Source organism: Trichechus manatus, unplaced genomic scaffold, assembly GCF_000243295.1.
Source record: "Trichechus manatus latirostris isolate Lorelei unplaced genomic scaffold, TriManLat1.0 scaffold00205, whole genome shotgun sequence".
Lineage (NCBI taxonomy): Eukaryota > Metazoa > Chordata > Mammalia > Sirenia > Trichechidae > Trichechus > Trichechus manatus.
The window spans coordinates 2,174,686-2,184,101 of record NW_004444141.1 but is presented as its reverse complement, the minus strand read 5'-3'; the positions used below and the strand labels follow the sequence as shown (position 1 = coordinate 2,184,101).

The 9,416-nt window shown below is 43.6% G+C and overlaps 1 pseudogene; it reads right to left on the bottom strand.

Moving 5' to 3' along the window:
- Positions 1 to 2,276: 2,276 nt before the first annotated feature.
- On the bottom strand, positions 2,277 to 3,618 carry LOC101359761 (cysteine desulfurase, mitochondrial pseudogene; annotated as a pseudogene).
- Between the last annotated feature and the right edge of the window lie 5,798 nt (positions 3,619 to 9,416).

The following is a 9,416-nucleotide window of genomic DNA, read 5'->3' as shown; positions in this document are numbered from 1 at the left end:
TCTCTCTATATCTGTTCTTGTCTTCTTATAAAAGAGGGATCATACAATATTTATCCTTATGTGCTTGAATTATTTCACTTAGCGTTGTTCCCTACAGGTCTATCCATGTTACAGTATGTTTCACAGACTCATCATTGTTCTCTGTGGTTGCGTAGTATTCCATTACATGTATGTACCACAATTTGCTTATCCATTCATCTGTTGATTGGCACTTCAGTTGTTCCCAATTATTTACTATTGTGAATAAAGCATCAATGAATATAAGTGTGCATATGTCTGTTCATGTCATTATTTTTAGGTCTCTAGGGTATATACCTAGCAGTGGGATTGCTGGATCATTGAGTAGTGCTATTTCTAGTTTTTTAAGGAAGTGCCATACCATTTTCCATAGTGGTTGTACCATTTTACAGTCCCACCAGCAATGGATAAGGGTTCCAATCTCCCCACATCCTGGCCAGCATTTCTTGTTATCTGTTTTTTTTTTTTTCCTTTTTTTACTTGTCAGTGCTATTTTAGCCAGGGTTAAGATATTATCTCCTTGTAGTTTTGATTTGCATCTCTCTAATGGCTGATGATCATGAACATCTTTTCATGTGTTTTTTTGGCTAGTTGGATGTCCTCAGTGGTGAAGGTTCTGTTCATGTCCTTTGCCCATTTTGTGGTTGGATTGTCTTTTTGTTGTTGAGTTGTTGCAATTTTCTACAGATTTTAGAGATTAGACCCTTATCACATAAGTCATTTCCAAAGATTTTTTTCCAGTCCATAGGTTGTGTATTTACTCTTTCAGTAAAGTCTTTTGATGAGCATAGGTTTTTAATTTTTATGAGGTCTCATCTATTTTGTTTTCTTCTATTCATGCATTTGTTGTATTGTTTGCTATCCTATTTTTACAAAAGATTAGGTCCCATAGTTTTCTTCCAGGAATTTTATGGCTTTAGGTTTAACATTTAGGTCTTTGATCCATTTTGAGTCAGTTTTTGTGTATGGTGGAAGATGTGGGAACTGTTTCATTTTTCTGCAGGTGGATATCCAGTTTTGCCAGCACCATTTATTAAAGAGAGTGTTTCTGCCCCACTGAATGGACTTTGACCCCTTATTGAAAACCAGTTGTCCATAGATGTTTGGGTTTAGTTCTGCATTCTCAATTCCATTTTGCTGGTCTATGTATCTGTCATTGAACCAATACCAGGCTGTTTTGATCACAGTGGCTGAATAGTATGTTTTGATATCAGGGAGTGTGAGGCCTCCTGCTTTGTTCTTTGTCTTCAGTGTTTCTTTGGCTATTCGAGGTTTCTTTCATTTCCAAATGAAGCTGGTCATTAGTTTTTCCATTTCCATAAAGAATGTTGAGTTTTTTATAGGGATTGCATTGTATCTGTAGATCACTTTAGGTAGTTTTGATACTTTCACTATGTTAAGTCTTCCAATCCATGAGCACGGGATGTCTTTCCATTTTTGTAGGTTCTTTTAGTCTCTTGTAGTAGTATTTTATAATTTTCATTGTATAAGTCTTTTATGTCCCTGGTTAGGTTAATTCCTAGGTATTTTACTGATTTGGGGGCTATTGTAAATGGTATTGTTTTCTTGATTTCTTTTTTGGAGTAGTCTTTGTTAGTGTAAAGGAACCCAACTGATTTATTATTATTATTATTTTTAAGGAGAGAAACATATATTATTTTATTAATGGGTGGAGTCATGTAGACGTTTCTAGCTCCATTAGGTAAAAAAGGAAAGAGGACAAGAACAGAAAGGAGATGAGCCTTCTAAGTAACACACTGCTCAGTCTACGATCAATATGAAGGGGTGGCCTTTGGAAACACAAAAAAGATTAAATCTCAGTTGATTATGCTTGTTCCTGAAGGAGCCAGTCCAGCTGAGCAGCAGAAAGTGACAACTCAAAGTCCACATAGAACACTGAGGTCCTAAAGAGCCTTCTTCCTGTTCCTCTGGCTCTCTTCCCACCAAGGACACAGACATGTCCTGCAGCAATATCATTCCAGATGTCCCTGTTGATTCACAATTAGAATGCCTACTCACTGTAAGACCAAAGGAAGAGTTCTGGAGAGAAATGGGGGCATATTTCCCACCAAAGGAGCCGAGGCTGGGGAAAGATAGCTTTCTTGTGTTTCTGTCTCGGAGGTGGGCTGATGCTGACGTCATCTGGGCTATAGCAATTATGATTTGAACATGGAACACCCTCTGGGTGTAGCAAGGTGCCTGGTGTGCATGGATCAGTGAGATAGGAAAGGCCAGGCCCACACAAAGTGTCTACTCTTCTAATGTTGAGTCTACTTGATGCTCTTAAGGTCAATGCCATCCTGTACCATCTCCCAGAGCTCGTTTCTTGAAGATGCATCACATGCTAGATGCACTTCTGCACTGTGTGGTCCACTTCTTCCTCTGTAGTGAAGCGGCCAATGCCAAACTTGATGGAAGAATGAGCTAAATCTTCATCAGTGCCCATCGCTCTAAGGACATAGAGGGCTCCAGGGAGGCAAAGCTGCAAGCGCTCTCTGAGGATAAGGTGACATCCTGCCATCAGCAGACTCTCCCCTTCCACTTATGTGAAGGAGAGGTTGATACAGCCTGGATAATGATGCTCAGGGTCCCTATTCATCACCACATCTGGAAGGCTCTTCATCATCTTCTGTGTCAGTTTTTCTGCTAACTTTGAGATCCGCTCGTGGTCATAATCCATCTCTTGCTATGCCACTTCACACTCAGCCCCCAGCCCCACCACCAAGGGGATGGGCACTGTCCCAGACCACATGCCCCCCTCCACTCGGCAGGGCCTCCACACACACACACGAGGTCAGTGGCAAATATTGATGGCACCAACCCATTTTGGACCATAGATTTTGTGGCCACTGATGCTCATGAGATCAATTTTCATGTCGTTGATGTCAAGTGGGATTTTTCCAATGGCCTGGGCTGCGTCTGTGTGGATATATACCTTTCTGGAACTGCAAATCCACCTTATTTCCAAAATGGGTACTTCACTCCAATCTCAATTCACAGTCATGAGTGAGACCAGGCTCGTATCTGGCTGGATGGCAGCCTCTAGTTCCTTTAGGTCGACGATCCCACCCTTCTGCACTGGAAGGTAGGTGGCCTGAAAGCCCTCACCTTCCAGTGAACAGCAGGAGTCCAAGACACATTTGTGTTTAGTCTGAGTGGTGATCAAGTGCTTTTTCCATGACTTACAGAACTTAGCCACCCTCTTAATTGCTATGTTGTCAGATTCAGTAGCACCACTAGTGAAAATGATCTCACGAGGGTCAGCGCCAATCAGAGATGAGTAGCTGGCGAGCATGTTCCATGGCTGCCTCACTTTCCCACCATAGCGTGTGTCCAGGAGTGTGGGTTCCCCTAGTAGTTGACTAGGTAAGGGGAGTGTGGCACCCAGGGGTCCAGAGGAGTTGTAGCTTATACATCCATATAGAGAGGTCACGGCACTGACTCTGCCTCCAGAGCAGGGACTGTATCTGAGGGAACAACCCCCTGGGGGGCATGATCTACAACGCACAAGCACAGCACCTGCATGGGTGCCCCAGATTTCCACGCAGGAGCCACCATTGAGGCAGAGGCTGCCCTCCACCAGGAGACTCACAGCAACATGATCTAGATGGCAGAGTCCCCTGCCCAAAACATGGAACCCAACTGATTTTTGTGTGTTGATTTTGTACCCTGCAGCCTTGCTAAATTCTATTAGTTACAGCAGTTTTCTTGTGGAATCTTTAGGTTCTTCTGTGTATGAGATCATGTCATCTTGAAAGATAGTTTTACTTCTTCCTTTCTGATTTGGATATCTTTTATTTCTCTTTCTTGCCTTACTGCTAGGTGTTCCAGTGCAATGTTGAATAAGAGTGGTGATAATGGGCATCCTTGTCTCATTCCCATTCTCAAAGGGAAGGCTCTCAGCCTTTCTCTGTTAAGCATAATGTTGGCTGTTGGTTTTGCATATATGCCTTTAATTATGTTGAGGAATTTCCCTTCTATTCCTGTTTTGCTGAGAGTTTTTATCAGGAAAGGGTCTTGAATTTTTCAAATGCCTTTTCTGCATTGATTGATATGATCATGTGATTCTTTTCCTTTGTTTTGCTTATGTGGTAGATTACATTGATTGATTTTCTAATATTGAACCACCCTTGTAATCCTTATAACCATAAGTTTTTATATACCATCTTTTTAATATCATTCAGTTCAAAGTATTTTCTAATTTCCATTGTGATTTTTTTGACCTATGGTTTATTTAGAAGTGTATTTCCAAACATATGAAGAATTTCCAGTTATCATTTTGTTATTGATCTCAAGTTTAATTCCACTGTGGTCAGAGAATATATTCTGTATATCAATCCTTTTAGGTTAGTTCATTCTTGATTTATGGCCCGGCATATGATCTATTTTGGTATATTTTCCCTTTACGCTTGAAAATAATGTTCTACATATTTTCAAGTTACTAGGTGAAGTGTTCTACATATGTCAAATAAGTAAAGTTTGTTAATCTTGTTAATCTCATTCAAATTATCTGTAGCTCTTCTAATTTTTTAACTATGAGCATGGATTTGTCTTTCTAGTTTTGTCAGTTTTTGCTTTATATGTTTTTAGGCTATTCCTGTTGTTGTTAGGTGCCATTGAGTCAGTTCTGACTCATAGTGACCCCGTGTACAACAGAACGAAACACTGCACAGTCCTGCACCATCTTCACAGTCGTTGCTATCTTGAGCCCATTGCTGCAGCCACTGTGTCAGTTCATCTTGTTGAGGGTCTTCGTCTCTTTCACTGACCCTCTACTTTACTAAGCATGATGTTCTTCTCCAGGGACTGGTCCCTCCTGATAACATTTCCAAAGTACTTAGATGAAGTCTAGCCATCCTTGCTTCTAAGGAGCATTCTGGCTGTACTTCTTCCAGGACAGATTTGTTCCTTCTTTATCAACACCATGATTAAAAGGCATCAATTCTTCTTCAGCCTTCCTTATTCACTGTCCAGCTTGCACATGCATATGGGGCGATTGAAAATACCATGGCTTGAGTCAGTTGAAACTTAGTCCTTAAAGTGACATCTTTACTTTTTAACATTTTAAAGAGGGCTTTTGCAGCAGATTTGCCCAATGCATCGCGTTGTTTGATTTCTTGACTGCTGCTATCATGGGCATTGATTGTGGCTCCAAGTAAAATGAAGTCCTTGACAACTTCAATCTTTTCTCTGTTTATCGTGATGTTGTTTATTGGTCCAGTTGTGAGAATTTTTGTTTTCTTTATGTTGAGGTGCAATCCATACTGAAGGCTGTAGGCTATTCCTAGATATGTCGGTTTTATCCATTATGATTTCTTCTTTGAACCATGAGTTACTTAAACACCCCCCCCCCAAAAAAAAAAGCCAACAAACAAACCCAAACCCATTGCCATTGAGTTGATTCTGACTCATGGCAACCCCATGTATTACAGAGTGGAATTACTCGACAGGGTTTTCTTGGCTGTAATCTTTGCAGAAGCAGTTTACCAGGCTTTTCTTTTGCAGCACTGAACCACCAACTTTTAGGTTAGCAGTGGAGCACAAACTGTTTGCACCACCCAGGGACCTTATGAGTTACTTAGAAGCATGTTATTTGCATTTTTGCAATGAAAGGTTTTTAGCAAGGGAGTGAGGCAATAAAATTAATTTCTTAAACAGGAATAATTGACAATGAAGGTAGATTGTCATCTACCATGCCCCTCTGATGTCCGTCTCTCTTCCTCCTACTTCATGGTTATAAAAATGAACTGAAGACTTACCAGTTAAGCCAATCACTGATACACTGACTGCTCCAGTTGCTTTGGTTCCATGACAAATTAAGCTAAATCCTCATAACATTTAGTTCCCGTTCATATTGTTCATGTCTATCTTTCTCTCTCAAACACAGGATTGGGTGGCTTGGATTCTGCCGGCTCTGACAGGGTTTTGAATACCAGCAAATGACTTAATCTCTAAGAGTTCTTGCTATTGAATATACTAGAGATAGTCTGATGGCATTCACTGAAATGTCCTTATCTCAAAGAAAATTATAGTACACGATCCACTTTAGCAAGTATAAGCATTTCACACTAATTTCCAGCTTCCAGTTTTCTGAGATCTTTAAAATGTGAATACTTTTTATAAGTGAATGTTGCAAATTTCTTCTAGATGTTTTCTTAAACAAAATAAGAAAACAGTTTTCATACTTGGTGAGCATTCTGCTGTTTTTAAAACTATAACCTGGAGTATACACTTAATGTAAAACTCTGAATTTGATTTATATTCAGTAGCTTCAGAGAAGTTTTCATAAAATATTGGTGGTCGGCAAAGGAATTACTAGAAAAAAGTATGACAGCTTATGTGCTGTGTGCAGATACTTACTGAGTGTGATGAAGGACTTACTCTCTAGCTGAGCGCACATTCTGAGCAATTAGGCCAAGTGCCAAGACCGTGAAGGCTCCAATGCCAAGTGCCTGTAGGGAGAGTTCTGTTACAGGATTCGGCAACCATCCACTGGCACACTTGCCAGAGGGTGGCACTCCAGGCTTCCTGATAGTGATGCCAGCCTGGCTGAGCCTCAGCAGCTGCCACCCGGCCTCTGCTGGCTTCCAGACACCCTCCCCAACGCTGCCTCTGTCCCCACCTGCCTATCTGCCCTCCTTCTGCCTGCCAGGAGTGCACAGTCGGGGACCCCTTACTGGTTACAGGACAACTCCCAGCTGACACATAGCACTCTCCTGTGCTCTGCCTCCCGTCTCCCTTCTCCAGCTTGGCAGCTTGAAAGGAGAGGCAGCCAATTCCTGTGTCATAACATTCCAGGGGCCTCCATCCAGAGACGTGGGGAGTATCCTGGCACTCAGGGAAACTGGGCATGGGGGGCGGGATAGGGAGGCCCACTCAGGAGGCTGTGGACATCCAGGCACCCCTGTCCTGTGCCCCCCAAAACCTGGGAGGACAAGAGTAGCGTTTGCTAACTCCAAATTTCTTAAAAGATGAGTTGATATCTAGTTCTGTCATTTCTCTATCCTGCCCTGTCCCATCCCCTCACACACCCCCCCCCCACAAAGAAAAAGAAACACCAGAGCAGTGGAAAATCTTAACAATTTGACTCTTATCCCGAACTGAGACTCTTTGTTAGAACTAAGCATTTGGTCCAAGGTCCTCCAGCTCTCTCTGTGGGAACTTGAATCAGCACCCTCTCCCCAGGCGCCCAGGAGGAGCAGATGGGGATCTTGGCGAGGCTTGGACGGCCAGGACTTGGACAGGTTGAGAGAACTATTTGCCAGGCTGAATCGCTTGTAATTAAAAAGCTGATCCTCCTCCTTTTTTGCACTTATGAACTTATCTGAGGAATCAACAGAGTATTTAATCATGCAGAGAAACAAATCTGTCTGTATAAATGAAAATCACATTTGAAGTCAGGGGCTTAGCAGCAGAGGTTAATAGTCATGTGGGCTGGTGAGGGCGAAGGCTCTTCCCCGGTGGCTGCACTTGTCTTGTTGTGAAGGCGATGGGCCACAGTCAGTTCACGCGCAGGCTGAGACTGGAGTAGGCGACCTCTTCTTTCCCTCCCTCCTCCGCTTACCGCCTAAACTGCCCGCCACGAACATTCCTGGCCTAGAGGATTCTGAAGCATTTTTTTGGGTCTTGTTAGTGACAGTTCCAGGCACCAGATTGTTAACGCTTATCTGTTTTCTAATACTTAAAAAACTCAACTCATTGATTCTTGACATTTTAATGTGTGAGTGTTCTGAGAAACACTTCTGGACAAGCTGTGTTAATTGTCAGTTTGAGTGCACCCTTAGAAAGTCGAGAACAAACTGAGGCATGGCCACGTGTGGCTCTGTGGGGTAGGGAGAGCGTGGGGTTATCGTCAGAACTAACCGTATCTCTTAAAGATGTTCCAAAGGCGATGAGAGCTGAGCTTTCTCACTTGAGGGCCTCTTCTGTGCGGCCTGGGTGGAAATGGAAGTGGGAGCGGCAGGAAGTGTTCTAGCTGGTGCAGCACCTGTGTGTGCTGGCGATGGGAGATTGAATGAGATCCATCCGAAGCCGGGCTGTATGCATACTCTGGGGGAGGAGCGGAAGAACTCACTTGCAGGTGGCAATGACTTCTGCTGCTGATTGGAAGTATTTCCCCTGTAGTCAGCTCCAGCTTCAACTCTGAATTCTGCCATGAAGGCAGGTGGGCATGACAAGTGCCAGTTGTACGGCTTTCTTGAGAAGGTAAACTCCAGAGACAGCAAAGGGACAGGAAAGGTCTTCCCTACACGAGACCAGAGTCTTCCCTACACAAGACAAGATCATTTGGGAGGTACAAATGATTAATACCCTCGGCTGCTAACCAGAAGGTTGGAAGTTCCAGTCCACCCAGTGATACCTCAGAAGAAAGGCCTGATGATCTGCTTCCAAAAAAACTAGCCATTGAAAACCCTGTGGAGTGCAGTTCTACTCTGACGCACAGAGGGTTGCTATGAGTCGGAGTCAATGGCACCCGGTATACAAGACCAGAGCTTTACCTTTGAAATCGGAGTTGTCCTGACTGGAGATGAGACCTGGTCACCGTCAGTCAGTCCCAACCCTGAGCCAGCACTGCACAAGAACAGCCACAGCTGGGGTTTTGCATGCCGGCCATAATGTTCCCTTAGTTGCTTCTAGGTGGCCCAGAGGGACACGCAGATCCTCTCCGTTCACAGTTGTTTGTGTGATCTCGTTTTGTTGGCAGTTTATCACACTCGTCTCTGTCTATATCCTTCACTCACACACAATGAAATGTAGTAACCCATTTTAATGAGGCAATTATATTTTAACTCTATTATGTGCAAGTATCCACTCACTCAAATCGCCTCAGCTGGGGCGCCCTGGTGTTAGTATCTCACTGTACTCACTCACTGGCCCCGGGAGGGCTGGCGGTGCTGGGCCATGACACTGACCCTCCTGCTGCCCCTGCTGCTGTGCCACAGGTGGCTTCGTGTTGCCACGGGGCAGGGACGATGGCCATTCCTGGCCCACCCAGCGGAGCTCTCGATTGCCGTGTGGGTGGCCTAGTGCTTTCTCGTCTGCTTTGCTGCGCTGGCAGGGTTGTTTATCTGGCCCCAGAGCCCCAGGTCATCTAGCTTGGAGGGGCCAGAGAAACAAACTCAGATAATCATAGCCAGGCACTGCGGTCTGACTTTTACAGTTTTCTTTGGTCATCCAGGCTTTAGGTTCCAAGGGATAGAGGTAGGAGGTGGAGACCCCGATACGCCCCTTCTATCTTTACAGTTAACTCTAGTGGTAACTTAAAAAAAGAAAGTTTTAATTATGTGATATCTGCTTCATTCAGAATAACATGTCACTTATATGTAAGCCACAGAGCATGATAAAATGGTCACCGATGGACTCAACACCCAACTTAATGACTAGACTGTTCCCAGTAC